General features: G+C 36.6%; 1 protein-coding gene across 12 annotated transcripts in view; it reads left to right on the top strand.

The window, feature by feature from the left end:
* The window catches only part of LOC101085852 (olfactory receptor 2T8-like), a 216,305-nt gene that overhangs the window by 75,606 nt on the left and 117,239 nt on the right, over positions 1-23,460 (top strand). For 5 of the 12 annotated variants that reach the window (XM_045056451.1, XM_045056458.1, XM_045056448.1 and 2 more), the window contains one exon: positions 7,040-7,121. The exons of 4 other annotated variants lie outside the window; for them this stretch is intronic. The gene's annotated coding sequence lies outside the window, so the exon portion shown is untranslated. Of the gene's footprint in view, positions 1-7,025; positions 7,122-10,229; positions 12,015-23,460 lie in introns of those variants that run through there. 3 more of the 12 variants (XR_006597142.1, XR_006597137.1, XM_045056457.1) reach the window with 3 other exon arrangements.

The raw sequence follows: 23,460 nt of genomic DNA on the forward strand, positions 1-23,460 counted from the left end.
ATCAGGGATATTGGCCTGTAGTTCTCTTTTTTTACTGGGTCTCTGTCTGGTTTAGGAATCAAAGTAATACTTGCTTCATAGAATGAGTCTGGAAGTTTTCCTTCCCTTTCTATTTCTTGGAATAGCTTGAGAAGGATAGGTATTATCTCTGCTTTAAATGTCTGGTAGAACTCCCCTGGGAGGCCATCTGGTCCTGGACTCTTATTTGTTGGGAGATTTTTGATAACCGATTCAATTTCTTCGCTGGCTATGGGTCTCTTCAAGCTTTCTATTTCCTCCTGGTTGAGTTTTGGAAGTGTGTGGGTGTTTAGGAATTTGTCCATTTTTTCCAGGTTGTCCAGTTTGTTGGCATATAATTTTTCATAGTATTCCCTGATCATTGTTTGTATCTCTGAGGGATTGGTTGTAATAATTCCATTTTCATTCATGATTTTATCTATTTGGGTCATCTCCCTTTTCTTTTTGAGAAGCCTGGCTAGAGGTTTGTCAATTTTGTTTATTTTTTCAAAAAACCAACTCTTGGTTTCATTGATCTGCTCTGCAGTTTTTTTAGATTCTATATTGTTCATTTCTCCTCTGATCTTTATTATTTCTCTTCTTCTGCTGGGTTTAGGGTGTCTTTGCTGTTCTGCTTCTATTTCCTTTAGGTGTGCTGTTAGATTTTGTATTTGGGATTTTTCTTGTTTCTTGAGATAGGCCTGGATTGCAATGTATTTTCGTCTCAGGACTGTCTTCGCTGCGTCCCAAAGCGTTTGGATTATTGTATTTTCATTTTCGTTTCCATATATTTTTTAATTTCTTCTCTAATTGCCTGGTTGACCCATTCATTCTTTAGTAGGGTGTTCTTTAACCTCCATGCCTTTGGAGGTTTTCCAGACTTTTTCCTGTGGTTGATTTCAAGCTTCATAGCATTGTGGTCTGAAAGTATGCATGGTATAATTTCAATTCTTGTATATTTATGAAGGGCTGTTTTGTGACCCAGTATATGATCTATCTTGGAGAATGTTCCATGTGCACTCGAGAAGAAAGTATATTCTGTTGCTTTGGGATGCAGAGTTCTAAATATATCTGTCAAGTCCATCTGATCCAATGTATCATTCAGGGCCCTTGTTTCTTTATTGACCGTGTGTCTAGATGATCTATCCATTTCTGTGAGTGGAGTGTTAAAGTGCCCTGCAATTACCACATTCTTATCAATAAGGTTGCTTATGTTTATGAGTAATTGTTTTATATATTTGGGGGCTCCGGTATTTGGCGCATAGACATTTATAATTGTTAGCTCTTCCTGATGGATGGACCCTGTAATTATTCTATAATGCCCTTCTTCATCTCTTGTTACATCCTTTAATTTAAAGTCTAGTTTGTCTGATATAAGTATGACTACTCCAGCTTTCTTTTGGCTTCCAGTAGCATGATAAATAGTTCTCCATCCCCTCACTCTCAATCTAAACGTGTCCTCAGGTCTAAAATGAGTCTCTTGTAGAAAGCAAATAGATGGGTCTTGTTTTTTTTATCCATTCTGATACCCTATGTTTTTTGGTTGGCGCATTTAGTCCATTTACATTCAGTGTTATTATAGAAAGATATGGGTTTAGAGTTATTGTGATGTCTGTATGTTTTATGCTTGTAGAGATGTCTCTGGTACTTTGTCTCACAGGATCCCCCTTAGGATCTCTTGTAGGGCTGGTTTAGTGGTGATGAATTCCTTCAGTTTTTGTTTGTTTGGGAAGACCCTTATCTCTCCTTCTATTCTAAATGACAGACTTGCTGGATAAAGGATTCTCGGCTGCATATTTTTTCTGTCTAGCACCCTGAAAATCTCGTGCCAATTCTTTCTGGCCTGCCAAGTTTCAAAAGAGAGATCAGTCACGAGTCTTATAGGTCTCCCTTTATATGTTAGGGCACGTTTATCCCTCGCTGCTTTCAGAATTTTCTCTTTATCCTTGTATTTTGTCAGTTTCACTATGATATGTCCTGCAGAAGATCGATTCAAGTTACGTCTGAAGGGAGTTCTCTGTGCCTCTTGGATTTCAATGCTTTTTTCCTTCCCCAGTTCAGGGCAGTTCTCAGCTATTATTTCTTCAAATACATCTTCAGCACCTTTCCCTCTCTCTTCCTCCTCTGGAATACCAATAATGCGTATATTATTTCTTTTTAGTGCATCACTTAGTTCTCTACTTTTCCCCTCATACTCCTGGATTTTTTTTGTCTCTCTTTTCCTCAGCTTCCTCTTTTTCCATAATTTTATCTTCTAGTTCACCTATTCTCTCTTCTGCCTCTTCAATCTGAGCCGTGGTCATTTCCATTTTATTTTGCATCTCGTTTAAAGCGTTTTTCAGCTCTTTCTGACTGTTCCTTAGTCCCTTGATCTCTGTAGCAAGAGATTCTCTGCTGTCCTGTATACTGTTTTCAAGCCCTGCAATTAATTTTATGACTATTATTCTAAATTCACTTTCTGTTATATTATTTAAATCCTTTTTGATCAGCTCATTAGCTGTTGTTATTTCCTGGAGATTCTTTTGAGGGGAATTCTTCCGTTTGGTCATTTTGGATAATCCCTGTAGTGGCGCGGACCTGCAGGGCACTTTCCCTGTGCTGTGGTGTATAACTGGAGTTTTTGGGTGGGGCCCCAGTCAGACCTGATGTCTGCCCCCAGCCCACCACTGGGGCCACAGTCAGACTGGTGTGTGCCTTCTCTTCCCCTCTCCTAGGGGCGGGATTCACTGTGGGGTGGTGTGGCCCATCTGGGCTACTTGCACACTGCCAGTCTTGTGGTGCTGGGGATCTGGCCTATTAGCTGGGGTGGGTAGGCAAGGTGCACGGGGTCAGGAGGGGCAGGCTTAGTTCGCTTCTCCTTCGGTGATCCACTTCAGGGGGGGCCCTGTGGCAGTGGAGGGAGTCATACCCGCTGCTGGAGCGGTGGCTCTGCAGAAGCACAGCGTTGGGTGTTTGCGGGAACAAGCAAATTCCCTGGCAGGAACTGGTTCCTTTTGGGATTTTGGCTGGGGAATGGGCGACGGGTTCAAGCACTATTCTAAATGTAAAGTGAAATGAAAATTACTGGGAAACCATCCATCAAAGGTAAGCAAAACCAAGAAAGCAACAAGCACTCACTGGAACTCTGGCAGTCTGTAACCACGTGGATCCTCTACCTGCAAGTGATTGTTTAAATTTTTTTTTAATGTTTATTTTTGAGACAGAGAGAGACAGAGCATGAACAGGGGAGGGGCAGAGAGAGAGGGAAACACAGAATCTGAAACAGGCTCCAGGCTCTGAGCTGTCAGCACAGAGCCCAACACGGGGCTCGAACTCATGGACCGTGAGATCATGACCATGACCTGAGCCAAAGTCTGATGCTTAACTGACTGAACCACCCAGGCACCCTTGAAAGTGATTGTTTAAATAGAGGATCTAATCAAGGGTAACCTGAGCCTCAGATGGTCCCAATGGGGTTCTTTTGACATGTCTAAATTGATTTTCTTGAGTGTACAATTTAAGAGAGCAGCTACAAAACTAAACTATATGAATGGGAACCATACTTTAACTGGTGTATAGTAACTTTTAAAAGAGAAAGTGATAAGCTGCTTTCATTACAGGAAACTAATGAGGCACTTTTAGACATGATAGAAAAACTGAAAAAGGGCCCAAAACAGCTACTGAAATTCTTTTTCTCCCTACCTTTCTATACCCACTTCTAACTGAACTCGTATTTTGACTCATTTACCCTACCTCCACAATCTTTTTCTTCTGAAAGCTCTAAGCATCATAAGCTAGCTACCAAAGACATAAAGGTTATTGCAGCTCCATTCAATGAAAAGCTCATTATAGGGAAAGGTGAACCAGCCCTCATTTATGCTCCATGAACAAGGACAGAACTTAAAAATCTGACTAAGGACTTGCCCAACGTATTGCAGATCCCTATAAGTTTGTTCAGGAATTTTACCTTATTTTAAAGGCAAAGAAGTCAGGGTATCATGAGTTATAGCGACTTATGCATATGCTGATTCTGACAGCAAAGCCAAAGTATAAATGAAAAAAATAGAAATGGAAAAATCCTATAAAGGATTTTCCTAAATATGAATCATATGGTTTAGAAAGAGATAGATATATTGCTCATAGACTATCTCAGGCAAAATCTACTATATTCCCTAAAAAATCGACTGGACTAAAATTCAACTATATAGACACAAATAAGGAGAATACATGTTTGATTTTTTATGATTTTAAAGTTTTCAGGGATGTCTCCTGTAAGTTTTCAAAATCATCAAAATAACCCATTGCTAAATTCTACCTTCTCAGAAGACTTAGATGAAAAGTTGGCTACCGTCATTAGACAATGTGATGTGGAATGGGCCTCCTTAGCCACTTCTGCTCTCATATCTTTTCTATATCAGTCACCTAAAACACAACAATAGCAAAAAGAGAAAGCTAAACCTATCAAGGTCATGAATTTTCAACTTCAACAGTTAACTAAAGCTCATAAAAACATTCCAAAGGATAAAATAAAATTCAACTTATGACCATACATGTTATTATTATAAAAAGCTTGGTCATATTAAAATAGAGTGTCATAAATTGAAATGGGATTTGAAAACAACATAATAAAAAAGAAATAATAGAGGTGCTAATATAAAATCAAGAGATATTCCCCTTATTCCTTGCCAATACTTTAGGAAAAATTGATATTAATATAGATGGTGAAATTAATAAGGCCTTCAGGGTCACAGGAGACACATTATTTGTACTTAGCCCTACTGTGATACACTGCCCTCTTTAGAGTAAAGAAATTATCCAAATGATAGGGTTTCAAATCAACCTCTCCAGGTATATAAATCTAAACCTATGACTTTCCCACTCAGAGATGTAACAGGACAATATATTTTCCATTTGGTACATTGTGATCCAATTCATCTAGTTGGTGATGATTTTTTTACAAAAATAAAATACTCATATCTCTTTCTCACAGAAAGGAAAATTGTGTTTAAATTTAGAAAATATAATTGAAGCTCAAAAGGATATTTCTGCAAGGGTTATGGTTTTATGTCAAGCTAATCAAGGCTGTAAAGTTAACAAGCATTTCTTATCTCACGTGCCAGAATAATTATGATCCTCTTCTTCCAATGATATAGGAAAATTTAAGTTTGCCCCTCCAATAAAATAACTATAGATGAATCCAAACCATTGCCCAGTATTTTCAAATATTCACTAAAATCTGAATCTATAAATGGAATTAGGACAATTATTCAAGATTACTTAAAAAGGAAACATTCCTTGTAGTACCCCCTTGTAACACTCCAATATTTATGGAACAAAAGCTCATGATAAAGGGTGGAGATTTGTCAAAGATTTGAGATCCATAATCACCATTGTCATGCAAACCCACCTTATAGTTCCTAATCCCCATGCAATACTTTCTGCTATACCCACTGATGCCTAGATCGATAGATAGAGATATAGATGTGACATAGATATAGATACAAATATAAATATATAGATATAGATATATAGACAGACAGATTTTTTTTTTAACCAGTTTACCTAAGGGGTGCTTTTTCTTCTTTAACATTCATGCAGGTAAGGATAGTCAATATCCATTTGCCTTCTCTTGGGAAGGTCGTCAATATGATTGGACTGTAATGCCACAGGGATATTTTTCTCTGATCTTAAGAGCTGATTTAGAAGAAATGAATTTTTCCTGAACACTCTACTCTTATTCAATATGTAGATCGCCTACTGCTGTGCTTAAACGCAGAAACAAATTCTCAAAAGGACTCTATTTTTTTTGTTGTTGTTAAAACAACTGGCCTCTCAGTGCCATAAAGTCTCAAGAAACATATTGCAATTTTACTTATCTATAGTAAAATACCATCAAAATAGGATAATATCAAAAGATGGCCTATTGACAGATGCTGAAAAAATAAGAGGAATTTTTTTTTTTTCCATTTGCCCAAAACCAAGAGATAATTAAGAGGATTTCTAGGGCTTATAAGCTATTGCCAAAACTAGATACCTAATTTTTCCTATTATAATTCAACCTTTATGTAATATATTTAAGATAGTGGCACCTGGGTCTCTCAGCCAGTTAAGCATATGACTCTTGATTTTGGCTCAAATCATGATCTCATGGCCCATGGGTTTGAACCTGTGTCGGGCTCCACACTGACAGTTCATGGCCTACTTCAAATTATTTCTGTCTCCCACACACAAATAAATAAGTAAACTTTTAAAACTCTATTAAAGTTAAACCAACCTTGGGGCGCCTGGGTGGCGCAGTCGGTTAAGCGTCCGACTTCAGCCAGGTCACGATCTCGCGGTCCGGGAGTTCGATCCCCGCGTCGGGCTCTGGGCTGATGGCTCAGAGCCTGGAGCCTGTTTCCGATTCTGTGTCTCCCTCTTTCTCTGCCCCTCCCCTATTCATGCTCTGTCTCTCTCTGTCCCAAAAATAAATAAACGTTGGAAAAAAAATTTTAAAAATAAAGTTAAACCAATCTTGACCCATGATCTGGACCCCTGAAGGACAAAAATCTGCAGAAACACTAAGGTATATATTAACTCAGACCCTAGTTTCAGGTCACCTTAACTATAAATTACCTTTTTTCCCCTTTATACATGAAAATAGAGGGCATTACCTATGAGTATTAGCTCAAAAACATAGTGATTACTATCATCCACTAAGATATCATAGCCAGCAACTAGATTCAGAGGCTAAAGCGTCCTTTCTCTCTTGTTTAAGGGCTATTTCTGCCACATCCCTCCACTGTAAAGCCACTGGAAAAATAATTATGAGCTCTTCTTTAATTATCTATGTGCGTCACTCAGCTGAAGGCCTTCTGAATGCTTATTATACCCAACATTTCTCTGCTAGCTGACTTGCTTCTTATGAATCATTCTTATCTGCAACTACCATCACCTAATGCAATGGCATATTCTGAATCCTTCTTTCACTTTACTACCCACACTAGAGGGCACTTAACACCTTAATACTAATGATTGTATTATGTTAACTGATTATCTTCTTACACCAGGAAATTATTTACAGGGAATGCCTCTTGATAATGAAGATCTAACATGGTCCACCATCAAGTTTTATCTAAGGATGAACAAGGACATTACCAAGCTGGGTATGCTATCATATCACTACCTGATATTATTGAAAGCTCTTATTTACAAAGCGTTAAGTAAACTCAACAGGCAGAATTGATAGCTCTCATTAGAGCTTGCCAGCTAGCAAAAGATAAAATTGCTAATATGTATAGTTACAGCCATTATATTTTTGGAGTCACTCATTACTTTGGCATACTATGGAAATAAAGAGAATTTCTGACCTCTACTAGACAACCTATTAAAAAAATGGAAAATAAGTAGCCCAATTACTAGAAGCTATACAATTACTAAAACAACTTTCTATTAAAAACTTCTTGTACAAGCAAATGCAGACACCACAGAAGTTAAAGGAAACAATTTAGCTGATTCAGCTGCCAACCTGGCAGCCTTGAAGGTGGACTTGACACATATTCTTGAGTGTTCCTTTAATCTCTATTAGTTTTCATTAAAAAAAAATCTTGGGGCACCTGGGTTGTTCAGTTGGTTAAGTGATCGACTCTGGATTTCAGCTCTGGGCATAATCTCATGATTCAAAAGATCAAGCCCATGTTGGGCTCCATGATGACAGCATGGAGCCTGCTTGGGTTTCTTTCTCTCCCTTGCTCCCTGCCCCTCCCCTGTTTCCTTTTACTCTCAAAATAAATAAATAAACTTTAAAAATCTTATTTTGAAGGCATAAGAAAATATTTCTAAGAAAAAAAGGCGGGGTCGAATTAGACTCCCTATCACAGATATGGGAAGGGCCAATAGAAAACCCATTGTTTCTTAGTTCCCAGATGCCCCTTTTATTATATTTTCATCAATTAATTAATTGGGGACCTGAAAAATAACGGGGAAAACAATACATTTGGAAAATTCTCCCAAAAGCTGCTTATAAGCTATATAAACACTGTACAATTTGTCTTAAACACAATTACTGAGTGGATCTCAAGGTCTTTTCCATTCCTAGAGTCCCTTTGAAATATGACACATCGACTTTATTCATTTACCACTTACTCAAGGATGTAAATATGTTTTGATTATGAATTACATGTTTTCTCACTGGGTCAAAGTCTTCCCCTGTTAGATAGCTGCTGCCTTCACAGTAGCTAAAATATTAATTGAAAGTAATTATTCCTGATTGGGTAGTTCCTTCAGAACTAGATAGTGACAAAGTCTCCCATTTCACAGAACAAATAATTGAAACAATATGCAATGTTTGGCCAATAATGCAGCATTTTCACTGTGCTTATCATCCTCAATCTTCTGGATTGGTAGAAAGAACTAATGGCGCAATTAAAATTTAATTAACAAAATTTTCTGAAGCTTTTAACCAACCATAGCCAAAAGTTCTTCCACTGGTGTGTTTGATTCTCAGGTCTACTCCTTTAGCCAAACATCAACTTTACCTATTTGAAATGATAACAGGATGACCTATGAGGTTTAAAAAAGGGTGATATGAGCCCACCTTATTAAAAGGGAATATACTATCCTATTGTCAAGGCCTAATTCAGGTCCCAAAACAAAGTACTGGTTTGATTTCTGACTTCCTAAATTAGTTCTCAAAAAAAGGAGAGAGAGACAGAGAGAGAGAGCAAAGGAAAGGACCTCACCAGGTACTCTTAAAATATTCCTGTGCTTCCAAGTTAAGGGAAATAAGCTCACAGATCCATGTTTATCACTTTAAAAAAGTCACCTTCACCTGAGTGGACTTCAACTCCTATTTATGACACTGGGCTCCTCCTAAAGCAACATTTGCTGTTAACCAGGATGAGAAACAGATGAAAACTGAGTAGACAGCTAATCCCCAGATTGAGGACCAAGCCTGTTCTATTTTTCAGTATGCTTTGCAACTCTGTAAACTTAGATTATCGTAAGCCTGCATATTTATCTCCACCCCCTTTTCTATTACACCGTGATAAAATCTTCTGTTTACATGCTAGATTTACTAATGTCACCGGAAGAGCACCACAGCTATACACTATACTGACAACTTACACCACATGTTTATGACTCCATAGAGTAGTTCAAATAGGCATTTAACTTTTGGTGCCTACTTATTGGGATATATTTATTATAGGAAACACATGCTAGGATTAATGTTCTAATAAATATCACCAAATTCAAATCCTACCTGTATAATTTATAATACTCAGCAAACTGATCACTGTGTTTCAATAAATTTGGATGATTTTTTTGCAATAGACTGCAGAATATGAAAGACAACGATTAGCAGCAGCTTGCCCTAGCTTCCAAAATATTCAATCTATACACAAGCCATGGTGTTTGGATGAAATAGATTAAGACAAATAAACAAAAGAAATAAAAACATATAAAAAATAAAGGAAAGAAAAGAGAAAAAAAACTATTAGGAATAAATTGATGGTCACAACCTCCCCCATATACTAATTCAAGTATAAGACCATGAATGTTATGGGAAACCTTTTGATACACACAAAACAAATTGTGCTTCAAAATAACTAATACCAAATTAACTTTGACATGGGGAGCTCAAAATTTTTGGGTTCAAAATTTGTACCCAAACTGTACTAAGGCTATTACTTTACAATGGCAACAACACCTATGGTGGATTAATAAACATTAGCTCCAAAGAACAAAGAGCTTTGGGAGCCTTGGGGTTGAACTTGGAATTTTAGGGTAAACAGAATTTGTCTTTACTAAGGAAAGGTACACCAAAAAGGAAAACAAATTTGTAGAAAAGGGGAAACTAGAGTGGTTACTTCAAGATGAGAGTCAAGGTTGTAAAGCTACCTGGGCTGATAACTTAGAAGTAATAAATTGGATAAACCAAGCCCAAAACCTTATAGAAACAAATGCCAGCACTCAGCAATGGGAAAGGGCATGAAGTTTAATGAAACAAGGTTTATATGATAGGTTAATTCATATGGGATCAAAAGTGGCCATGAATCAGTGGTCATCTGCATTAACAACAACAGCCCTAAATATGATTTTATGAAAATTACATAGTCTTCCTAACCTATGAAAAATTACTAAACAAACTTGTAACTTATACTTTTGTTCTGTCACTGCCTTGATGCATAAATTAGTCACAAATCATATTTATGATGTTGAATTTGTTGATATTGGGATGATTATTAATTCTACATGTATTCTTATTGGAACAGGATTATCTTTACTGCATCATAATACATTTTGGACCTGGATATCTACATATGTTTGTGAGATGAGAAAAGGGATATAGCTTTGTCCAGAAAAATAAAGGAGTCCAGAAATTTACAACAGCCAACTTTATTGTTATAACACCAGCTCAATCTAACATATGGCATAAGAGTAAAGGAAGGTTCTGTTGGGGGGGAGGTCAACAGAACACCTCTATAAAAATCTTGATGTTGTATTTTAATGAAACCATGTTTCCCCATGATTTCACCTCTATTTGGTATAAAACTAGATTTGTCACACAAACACTATTACCACAGGTTAATAAAAGCTTTACCAACATATATACATATGTTGATTATCAGATGTTCTGGGATGTAAAACTACATACACCCAAGATATAGTATCTATGAAAACCAATTTGCCAGAGAATATGTACAAATAGTAACTAATAATGTAATTAAATGTTAATCAATTAGCACACACATTCTATAAAGTACAAAAAACTGTTGACAAAGAAGAAAACAAGTTTTACAATTAATTCAAGAATATAAAGAGGAGATACAATGGTGGAAAAGCATGTATACCCTGGGCTTGTCTTATCCCTGAAATGCAGCTACTTCACCACCAAACCATTTTGATTAATCCGAGGATTAACACAACATCTGCATAACCTGAGTCACAGAACTCAGCACATATGCAATGTGGAGAGGTGAACTGGGGGAAAGAAAAGCCAGAGAAAGTAGGGAGTGGTTTTCACAGAGAGACGACAGGGAGAAAATGAAACCTGGAGAGTGCAGCACATCAGATTGTGCAATAAAAACCATTCCCCCCAAAAGTATCTGGAGAGAAAAACACAGATGGAGTGAAAACACTCACAGGGGAATGAATAAGAAATCTTTCTCCAAAACAATTGACAGGGAGAAAAGAGAGTTTCAATACCACCAGGATTCTATAAACAGTGGAGCACAGAGTCTGAAGTTTCAGAGTCAGTGCCTGGTGATGCTCTGGTGAAGAATTAAGGACCAGACAGTGAGGTCTGAGGGGCCCATGTGCCAAACAGGGAAAAATGATTGCCCTGCTTGGGGATTATTTGATAGAGGCTATACAGCTTCCCCAGACAAAGGTCCCAGTGGACCCTGGTGAGCAGCCATATTTGCTAGTATTGGGACTAAGACACCAGAGTGTGGTGAAACCTGATGCCAGCTGTGTTGTCATAATCTCTGAACTTCTGTTGCTGTGTGATCACATGAAAATTTTCTGGGGAAAACAAACACCTGGACATTGCTCACTGAGGCCCTCCCACAGAAAGTAGGCTTGAGTCCAAGCCATGGGTAATCTCTGAAGGGTGGGGTTTTGAAACACAGACCTATCTGAAATAAAACCCTGGTATGAGGTACCACCTGGCAGATGGACAGTTTGGACAAGGACAGGCTAGAGGTGGGGAGATGACAGAAGCCTGAGGCAAAGGAGGGGTGCTTGATTGCATGTCAGTGAGAGCTTGAAGTACCTATACCAGAGACTAGGGAGCTGGGTGAAGCCATTTCCACCTCCTCTGCACATGCACATGGGCACCACATTGACCCATCCAATTTACGTAGCGCCATCTAGTGGAGAGCTATGCTGTTACAACAAACCCTGATGATCTGTGCCTTCTAAGCACAACCCCCAGAATACCATTATAAGTCAGTCAACCTCCTTGGTGTACAGACTATAGAGGGCTTCACAGTTTTAATTCTAGGGGAAACTGGATGCAATGTCATTAGGGTTTATTCTGTTGGCTGGTTCATTTATTCTTTTTCATTTTCTTGCTTCTGATTTTGCTTATATTGTTTTCTTCATTCTTTCTTTTCTTTCCTTTTCTTGGATACAGAAAGAGAAAAAATATTTTTATTCTTTTTACATTATTTTTATGGTTTTAAAATGTTTCTCCTATTTCTTTTATTTAATTGTGTTATTATTTTTTTAATTTTTAAATTTTTTCTTACTTTTTTTTTCCTTTAGATTTTTCTCTAGTCTATAAACCTTTTTTCAACAAGCAGACCAAAACACACCTAGGATCTAACTTCCTTTATATGATTTTTTTGTTTTGTTTTAATGTTTTATTTTTTATTATTTATTTTGTTAATTTTGTCTTCAACATAAGAAAATAAAGGAATTCACCCCAAAAGAAATAACAGGAAAAATGACAGCTAGAGACTTAATCAACACAGGTATAAGTAAGATATCTGAAATAGAATTTAGAACCAGGATAATAAGAATACTGGTTGGGGTTGAAAAAAACCATAGAAGACACCAGAGAATCCCTGTCTGCAGAGATAAAAGAAAAAAAAAATCTTGTTAGGCCAAATTTAAAAATGCTATAACCAAGATGCAATCTCAAATAGATGCCATGTCAGCAAGAATGGATGAAGCAGAGCAACGAATCAGGGATATAGAAGATAAAATTATGGAGAATAATGAATCATAAAAAAAGAGGAAAATAAAGGGAAAAGAACACTATACAAGACTTAGGGAACTCAGCGACTTATTAAAAAGGAATAACAACTGAATCATAGGTGTCGCAGAAGATGAACAGAGAGAAAAGTGTGCAGAAAATTATAGGGGAAACTTTCCTAATCTGTGGAAGGACACACATCAAAATCAAAGAAACACTGAACTGCCTTTAGATTCAACAAAAACCAAACATCACAAAGGCTATTATTGTCAAATTCACAGAATACACATAAACGTAAAGAATCATAAAAAGCCACAAGGAAAAAAAGTCCTTAACTTAACAAAGACAGATGAAGTTCACAGCAGACCTATCCACAGAAACTTGACAGGCCATAAAGGAGTGGCAGAATATATTCAATGTGCTGAACCAGAAAAGTATGAAACCAAGAATTCTTTATCCAGTACTGCTTTCATTCAAAACAGGAGAGATAAAGGTTTCCCAGACAAACAAAAACTAAAGGAGTTTGTTACCACTAATCCAGCCCTGCAAAAATTTTTAAGGGGGGATTCTTTAAATGAAGAAAAGATAAAACAAAACAAATCAGACCAAAAGCAACAAAGACTAGAAAAGACCAGAGAAAATCACCAGAAACTCCAATTCTATATGCAACACAGTGGCACTAAGTTCATATAATTCAGTACTCACTCTAAAGGTAAATGGACTAAATGCTACAAACGAATGACATACGGTATAAGAATGGATGAGAAAATAAGACTCATCTATATGCTCCTTATGGGAGACACATTTCAGACCTAAAGAAAACTTCAGATTGAAAGTAAGGGGATGGAGAACTAACTATTATGCTAATGTTCATCAAAGGAAGCTGTAGTAGCCATATTTATATCAGACAAACTAAATTTTAAAATAAAGACTATAAAAAGAGATAAAAAAGGGCATTATAATTAATGGGTCTATCCACCAAGAGATCTAAAAAGTGTAATATTTATACCCCCAATGTGAGGCACACAAATATATAAATCAAATAATCAAAAACATAAAAACATTTATTGATAATAATACCATAATAGTAGGGGACTTCAAAACATCACTGACATCAATGGACAGATCATGTAAGCAGAAAATCAACAAGGATACAATGGATTTGAATGACACAGTGGACTGGATAGACATAACAGATATATTCAGAACACTTTTTCCTAAAGCAGTAGAATACACATTCCTCTCAAGTGACTTGGAACAGTCTCCAGAATATATCACATACTGGGTCTCAAATCAGCCCTCAACAAGTACAAAAAAAATCAAGATCATACCTTGTGTATTTTCACATATGCAAAACCACGGAACTCGAAATAAATCACAACAAAAAATTTGGAATGGCCATGAATATTTGGAGATTAAAGAACATCCAACTAAAGAATGAATGCATTAATGAAGAAATTGAAGAGGAAATTAAAAAGTACATGGAAGCCAATGAAAATGAAAACACGACCATCCAAAACCTTAGGTACGCAGAAAAGTCAGAAGAAGGAAGTAAATAGCAATCCAGGCATTCCTAAAGGTGGAAGAAACGTCTCAAATAGATAACTTACTCCTAAAAAAAGCTGGGAAAAGAAGAGCAAATAAAGCCCAAAACCAGCAAAAGAAGGGAAACAATAAAAATTAGAGCAGAAGTCAATGATACAGAAATTAAAACAAAAACAAACAAACAAACAAACAAAAACCCAGTAAAACAGATCAATAGAACCAGGAGCTGCTACTTTGAAAGAATTAACAAAATTGATAAGTCCCTAGCCAGATTGATCAAAAATAAAAAAAAGAAAGGGCCCAAATAAATAAAATCATGAATGAAAGAGGAGAGATCACAACCAACACTCCAGAAATAGAATCAATAAATAGAATACTATGAGCAATTATATGCCAACAAATGGGGAAATCTGGAAGAAATGAACAAATTCCTAGAAACATATAAACTGCCAAAGCAAATACAGGAAGAAATACAATAAATTGATCAGATTGAAAAGAAATTGAATAAGTTGAATAAATAATCACAAGTATCCCAATAAACAAGAGTCCAGGACTGGATGACTTTCCAGGGAATTTCTACCAGACATTTAAAGAAAAGGTAACACCCATTCTTTTGAAGCTATTAAAAAAATTAGAAATGGAAAGAAAACTTCCAAACTCTTTCTAAAAGGACAGTATTACCTTGATTTCAAAACCAGAAAGAGACCCCAGTTAAAAAGAGAACTACAGACCAATTTCTCTGATGAACACGGATGCAAAAATTCTCAATAAGATACTAACAAACCAGATCCAACAATACATTAAAAGATTTATTCACCATGATCATGTGGGATTTATTCCTGGTATGCAGGGCTGGTTCAAAATCCACAAGTCAATCAATGTGATGCATCACATTAGTAAAAGAAAGGATAAAAACAACATGATCTTCTCAATAGATGCAGAAAAAGCATTTGACAAAATAAAGCATTCTTTCTTGATAAAAATCCTCACAAAAGTAGGGATAGAAGGAATATACCTCAAGGTCATAAAGGCCATATATGAAAGACCCACAGCTTACATCATCCTCATTGGGGAAAAGCTTAGAGATTTGCCTCTAAGATAGGAACACAAAAGGGATGTCCACTCTCACCACTGTTATTCAACATACTATTAGAATTGCAGCCTCAACAATCAGACAACAAAAAGAAATAAAAGACATCCAAATTGGCTAGGAAGAAGTCAAATTTTAACTCTTCACACACAACATGATACTCTATGTGGAAAACCCAAAAGACTCCACCAGAAAACTGCTAGAACTGATACATGAATTCAACAGAGTCTCAGGATATAAAATCAATGTACAGAACTTGTTTGTATTTCAGTCAACCAATAACAAAGCAGCATAAAAAGAAATCAAGAAATTGATCCCATTTACAATTACACCAAAAACTATAAAATAACTAGGAATAAACCAAACCAAAGAGGTGAAAAATCTATACGCTGAAAACTCTAGAAAGATATGAAAAAAGTTGATGAAGACACACACACAAACATGGAAAAACATTCCATGCTCATGAGGTGTAAGAACAAATATTGTTAAAATGTCACTACTACCAAAAACAATCTACTTATTTAATGCATTCTCTATTAAAATAACACCAGTATTCTTCACAGAGCTAGAACAAACAATCCTAAAATCTGTATGGAACCAGAAAATACCCCTAATAGCCAAAGTAGTGTTGAAAAACAAAACCAAATTTGGAGCCATAACACTTCAGGACTTCAAGCTGTATTAAAAAAGCTCTAATCATCAAGACAGTATGATACTGGCACAAAAACAGACACATAGGTCAATGTATCAACAGAATTAAGAACCCAGAAATGGACCACAAATGTATACATGTGGACCCTAATCTTTGACAAAGTAGAAAAGAATATGCAATGGAAAAAAGAGAGTCTCTTCAGCAAATGGTGTTGGGAAAATGATAGTGACACGCAGAACAATCAACCTGGACCACTTTCTTACAACAAACACAAAAATTGACTCAAAATGCATAGAGATAAAAGGCATGAAGCCATTAAAATCATAGAGGAGAACACAGGCAACAACCTCTGTGACCTCGGCTGCAGGAACTTCTTACTTGTCATGTATCCAGAAGCAAGGGAGACAAAAGAAAAAGTGAACATTTTTTATTTGGACCTCATCAAGATAAAAAAAAAAAAAAAACTTCTGCACAGGGATGGAAACAATCAGCAAAATTAAAAGGCAACTGATGGAATGGGAGAAGATATTTGCAAGTAAAATATGGGATAAAGTGTTAGTATCCAAAATCTATAAACAACTTATCACAATCAACACCCTCCCCTCAAAACAAACCCCACCAATAAACCAGTAAATAAATGGGCAAAAGATATGAGTAGAAAATTTTCCAAAGAATATTTCCAGATGGCAAACAGACACATGAAAAGATGCTCATCACTCGTAATCAGGGGAATACAAATCAACACTACAATGAGACACCACCTCACACCTGTCAGAATGGGTAAAATTAAGGCAATGACATATGGTGGCAAATATTAGGAGAAAGAGGAAAACTTTACACTGCTGGTGGGAATGCAAACTGGTGCAGATAGTCTGGAAAACTGTATGGAGATTCCTCAAGAAATTAAAAATAGAACTACCCTATGGCCTAGCAATTTCACTACTAGGCACTTATCCAAAGGATACAAATTGCTGATTCAATGTGGCACATGCACCCAAATGTTTAGAACAGCACTATCGACAATTGACAAAGTGTGGAAAGAGCCCAAATATCCATCGACTGATGAATGGATAAAGAACAGGTGCTATACATATATACAATGGAACACTACACTGGGATCAAAAAGAATGAAATCTTGCCTTTTGGAACTATGTGGATGGAATTAGAGTGTATTATGCTAAGTGAAATATATATATGATTTCAATCACATGTGGAATTTAAGAAACAAAAAAGATGAAGATGTGGGAAGGGAAGCAAAAATAAGATAAAAACAAAGAGGAAGACAAACCATATGAGACACTTAAATACAGAGAACAAACTGAAGGTTGCTGGTGGGTTACTGGGTAGGGGGATGGGCTAATGGGTGTTGAAAATTTAGGAGGACACTTATTGGATGAGCACTGGGTGTTTTATGTCAGTGATGAATCACTAAATTCTATTCCTGAAATCATTACACTGTATGTTAACTCACTTGGATTTAAATTAAAAAAATATCAAGTTATATGTGATTAATTTTCTGTGTTGTTTTCCTGTTTATTTAAATCCACTCCACCATTGCATTTATTTTTTCAGGTGTAACTTATTGGAGCTCTTTTTCTGTCCATATAACATTGTTATAAATTCTATATCAAATGTAAAACAAGATAATCTAGACCAAACACACGTATTATGTTTGCTCAACAATTGGAATAGAAAACATATATAATATTTACACTTCTCATCATCTACTGTATAAATAAGTGAGGCCCCAGCAATGAACCCTAGGTGAAAAGATGCATAATCATACTTAGCAATGAGGGAATTGGTGGATCCAAGGCAGATCCTGGCCTTGAGGGATGTAATAACATTAAGTTGATCATCAATGTTTCCTGAAGAAAGATTATTGATCAAAAAAAGGGGAATTATACAGAAAATTTCAATTTTTAATTCTGTGGGCTCTCTTGGGCTCTCAGGGAAACCATATATTTTTAAATATTTATTTATGTATTTATTTATTTATTTTGAGAGAAATAGAGCACACACTCATGGAAGAATGTGGGAGAGGCAGAGAGAAAAAATGAGAATCCAAAGCAAGCTTTGCACTGTCAGTGCAGAGCCTCATTGCAGAGCTCATTCCCACGAACTTTGAGAGCATGACATGAGCCAAAATCAGGAGTCAGATGCTTAATTGAGCAATCCAGGTGCCACTTATCTTTCTGCTTTTAAGGTGTATTCTTTATCACTGTATTTTGCCAATTTAATTAGAATATGTCTTGGTGTGAATCTGCTTTTGTTGATATTTGGAGGGTTCTTTGTGCCCCCTGGATCTCCATATTTGTTTCCTTCCACAGATTAAGAAGATTTCTGGTATTATTTCTTCAAATAATTTTTTGTCCCCTTTTTATCTCTCATTTTCTTCTGGGACTCTTATAATATGAAGGTTATTTCACTTGACTGAGTCACTGAGTTCTCTCAGTCTTTTTTCTTTTTGCATCATTTTTTATTCTCTCTTTTGTTCAAATCGATTACTTTCCAATACTTTGTCTTCTGGATCATCAATTAATTCTACTTCTTCCAGTTTGCTGTCCATCCCATCAAGCATGTTTCTCATTTATTTTACTGAACGCTTTATCTCTTATATGTTATTCCTTATTTATTTTTCATGTTTATTTTTGAGAGAGAGAGAGAGAGAGAGAGAGAGAGAGAGAGAGAGAGAGGAAGAGGATCTGAAACAGTCTCTGCACTGACATCTGAAAACCCAATGTAGGACTCAAATCCGCAAACTGCCAGATCATGACCTGAGCTGAAGTCAGCCTGCTTAATGGATTGAGGCACCCAGGTGCCCTTGGTATCCTTATTTCTGCATTAAGAGTCTTACTCACATCCTCCACTCTTTTTTCACATCCAGGGTATATATGTAAAATAATTGCTTTAAATATTACATTAGGCATGTTATTCATGTTACTCATATCTGTTTTGCTCTGGCCACGCCTTTGTGTTGTTCTTTCATTTGGTATGAATTCCTCTGTCTTCTCATTTTGTCTCCATCTCTGTGCCTCTTTCTGTGTATTAAGAAAGTCTGCTACATCTCCTTTTCATGAGGATTTTGATCACTTAATGGAGAATAAGTGGTGTAGTCTCCCCCCCACACATACACATAGTGTCCCCTATTTCCCAGGGCATGACCCTTCTGGGAATATATCCAATGTGTTTGGTTTATACCCTTCTGATCACTTTATCCTTCAGTCCAATCATTTGTTGAGGCTTTCTTTGCATGTTGTGAACAGTGTTTGGTCCCTTACCTGAATGGGGTGAATTTTAAAAAGGTGTGTTTTGGTCTGCTTGTGAAATGAGATGTGTTGCCACCACTACTGGAACTGACACCCACAAAACTCTTCAGAGTTGGGGTGTGGGCAGTGGTTTGGGCAGATATTCTGAGGGTGGGGCATGTTGTGTTGGCACTGAAACAAGTGTGACCAGGAAGGGTACTTTACTAGAGAATGGGGGCACAGCTCGGTGTAAGCAGTTAGGTAGCTAGTGATTGTACTACACAGGTTCCCACAGGTAGTCCTGAGCTTATGCTGAGTGGTGGAGAGGGAGGTGCTGTCTGCCAGTTCCTTTTCTCCCAGAGAGTTCTCTCCATTAATGCTGCTTCTCTGGGAGAGGCTCCAAGATGAGCAAATAACCTCCACTCTGTGCTCCATGTTCTCTACATAATGTCTTTCCATACTGTGTGTTGGCAAGTTCTTTTCCTGTCTTTTTTTCTAAAAGTAGTCCCATTGCCATCAGGCTCTATCCCAGCCAAGGCTGCTGATTTTTGAAACTTCAGGCTGAAGTCCAGTTTGTTGCCAGAAGTCACACAATTAAGCCCCTCTCATTTTCCAAGACAATTGCTATAGGGATTTATTTTCCCTGTACTCTCTCCTGTATGTTACTCTGTTTCTTGCCCTTCTACATGTCTGTTGCTCCCTCCTAACTGCAGAAACTATGATCCATTTCTCTCCTAAAGCATGTCTTCACATTCTTTGATGCTGCCTCTTCTCTTACTTTAGTTGTGGAGTTTATTCTGCCAGTCTGGTTCTGACAGTTTGATTTCTGAGGTATTTAGGATGATTTAATGGTTATATAGTTATATTCATGGGAAAAGGCATGCCTAAGATCTCCCTCTCTGCAACCACTTTCCAATCTCCTCAGAGGGTATTTTTCTGAATAAAATGTCAGAGAAAGAAAAATAACATGATTTCACTTATAGGGTGAATTTAAATAAACAAAACAAAATCATACTCATAGATACAGAGAACAGATTGGTGGAACAGGGAGAACAGAGGAAACAGGTTTCATGAATGGGAAAATGGGTGAAGGGGGTTAATTGAATGGTGGCAAATGGTAACTAGAGTGTGATGAACACTTTATAGTGTATACAAATATTGTCTTATTATATTTTACTCTTGAAACTAAAATAATGTTATACACCAATTTTATCTCAATTATAAAAATTATATCAACAACTATAATAACAAAGTGTTTATTGCCATGTGAAGGAGCCATCTCCATTTCCCATAGGTCTTTCCCCAATCACCTTCCCTGTATTATCCTTTTCCTGTACCTCCCCAGGCAGACTTGGAAGAGTGATTGGCTCAGGGTTTAACAGAGGAAAGACAAATAAATACTCTATTAATAAGAAAAAAATGTGGTTAATTGACAGAATTAATTTGTATTTTGCAAACTTCCCTCTTTTTCTTGTCACAGATATTATTGACAAACAACTTAGCAGCCCTGGAATTTAACTGCTAGAATTACATTTTCTATATCTAATGTATAGCATAATAACTATAATAAACACTTAGAATCACTGCAATGTATACTTTAAAGGTGCTATGAGAGTAGAGATTTAATGTTATCATCTTAACAACAGAAAGAAAATGGTAACTATGTGAGGGGTAGAATGTGTAAATAACCTTCTGTGGTAACCATTTGGGAATCTATACATGTATCAAGTTATAATATTGTCCACCTTAATCTCACACAGTGATATATGTCTACTATATCTCAATAAAAATATTTTTAAAAGCAGAATTACTTAAGAATAAAAAGTAACTGGGTACTATAGTATATAGTATACTATATATGGTATAAAAGTACACTATATATATTTTTTGAGATATAAAAGTAACCACCACAAGGACCTACAGTAGATAATATGGCAATACCTGACTTATCATAGCATTATTATTATTATTAGGTATTATTAACTATTAAGTATTATTAAGTATTGTTAATACTTAATAAAATATTAAAAAGTAAAGAGCAGAGGACATGTTTGCATTTATTACGCATTGCAATCTGACTATGATCCCCAGAAGAGCCCAGAGTTCTATGGAATGCTTTCTAGGAATACCAAAACATCATTGAGAATTTCATATTCAGCTGCCTGTTTTGGCCAAAATTAATGGACAAATATATTGCTGTGTAACCAGAGCTACATATATAAGTGGTAAAGAAATTACACAGGAATAACATGGACCAAGTGGTGCCATAAACACTTTAAAAGCATAGGTTACAAAAGGGACATGGACGCTGATACTCTTAAGCTGAGATATATGTGCAGCCACCAGGAATATTGCTTAATTTATAAAATTAATTAAAAATAAAGACGACGAGTGAAATCAGATGACAGTTGTCATCAGGAAAAATTAAATTATTATCTCCTATTTTGAATCCATACTCAGTCCCAGAACTTATCCAATTAAAAAGTCACCAGTTCACCTTGAAGAAAGGTCCAACAATGCCACAATAATTGTATGTGGGCACTATATATCAATCCTTTTCCAAAGAAACTTGCACCTACATAGAAGAATGGATTTGTCAGATCAGGCTTACGTGAAAAAATACAATAGACTGGGTAGATTAAATATCAGATATTTATTCTCATAAGTTCTGGAGGCTAGGAATTCTAAGATCAAGCTACAGGCCAGTTTGGCTCCCAGTGAGACCTCTCTTCTTATTTTTACAGAAAGCCGCCTCACATGGCATTGCATGATTTTGAAGAGAAGGAGAATTATATCTGGTATCCCTCAAAAGCACACTAATCCTTAAATCAAAGCCATACCAATACGAGCTAATTTAACCTTAATTACTTCTATAACATTCTTATCCCCAAATCCCTCTTCATTTGCAGTTAGGGTATCCAACATAGAAATTTGAGATGGTGCAATGCACAGAGCAAGACACCCTAGGGAAAGCAAAATCCTGATATCTCTTGAGAGCTGTTAGTTACAGCATCTGAGCTAATCTTAGAGGACTCTGTTTTGTAATGAAATGCCCTTCTCACTACAATTGACCCATATGGGAAATTCGTGCTCTCCATCACATCTACTTTTGCTCTTCTGAATAAAGTTCCAGGTTACTTATTGAGTACCAATGTTTGTTTATAAGAGACATATTAACAGTTCTTCTAAACCAAAACCTGGGAATGCCAGTAGATGTATTGAGCTCCACATACCAGCATAGTCTTTGTGGGCAAATTCCAAATTACCTTGTATCTTATATTGGAAGAAAACCATATTTTTATTGAGAATTGGTCATTATTCTTGGTTGTCTTATGTGCACACCAATCACCTGACCTACTTTCTATGTGCAGGCATAAAACTGTGTGAATGGTATTTAAGGTTTCCCTTCATTTTGACTTCTGGCTGAGTGTAACTCATGGAATATCCACTTCACTATTCTGTGCTCCCATATTCCACTTCCCCTTTCAAGACTAAATTAATTGCTACCCATTTGATAGGAGTGCTAGTATCAGACACCCTCAACTAAGTCTTTATCAAGGAATTGTTCTTGTTTGAGGAACACTGCCTAGGCCAAGGCCATGCTCCCTTCCTGGGGACAGGCCACATCCTACCAATGCTCTTGTTGGGGCACAAGAGGAACCCCTTTCCCTATAGCAAGACAACTTAGAAGGAAAATGTTAGAACTCCTCCTGGGGTAGCTGATAACTTTGTTATAACTGCAAGACAGTTCAACATCTCCCTGTGCCCAATTCTGCTTCCTTCATTCTTAGGGACTTATTCCTAAGGGAACTCCACAATAACTTCTTGCATGCCTATCTCTGTCTCAGAGTCTGTGTCCCAAACATCATGAAATGTTTTCTGTGCATGGGTAGGATAACAACAGAATATTTTATCCTGCTGGCTTCTTGGTTTTGCACTCTGGCCAGGTGTGAGCACTTGTTAGATGGACTTTTCCACACAGTCTGTTTTAGTGATGTCTGGAAATTCCATCCCACATTTCTTCAGGAGGAGTGGTGGACAATACATCCTATTCTTGCTAAGATTAAGGTCTAGTAAAAAATTTCTTGGTTTCTTTAAATTTTCCCACATAATTAAAAATAATACTAAATGCATCTCAATGTAGACATCCCAGTTCACTGTGATTTCAGTTTTCTTATGGAGTTCTGAAAGGTATTTCCACTTTTTTCTTGATATGAAGCTTCTGTGATCTTCATTATCATGTTCTCTGGGAACTTATAATTTGATA

The sequence above is a fragment of the Felis catus genome, chromosome A1, assembly GCF_018350175.1.
Source record: "Felis catus isolate Fca126 chromosome A1, F.catus_Fca126_mat1.0, whole genome shotgun sequence".
NCBI classification, from domain to species: domain Eukaryota; kingdom Metazoa; phylum Chordata; class Mammalia; order Carnivora; family Felidae; genus Felis; species Felis catus.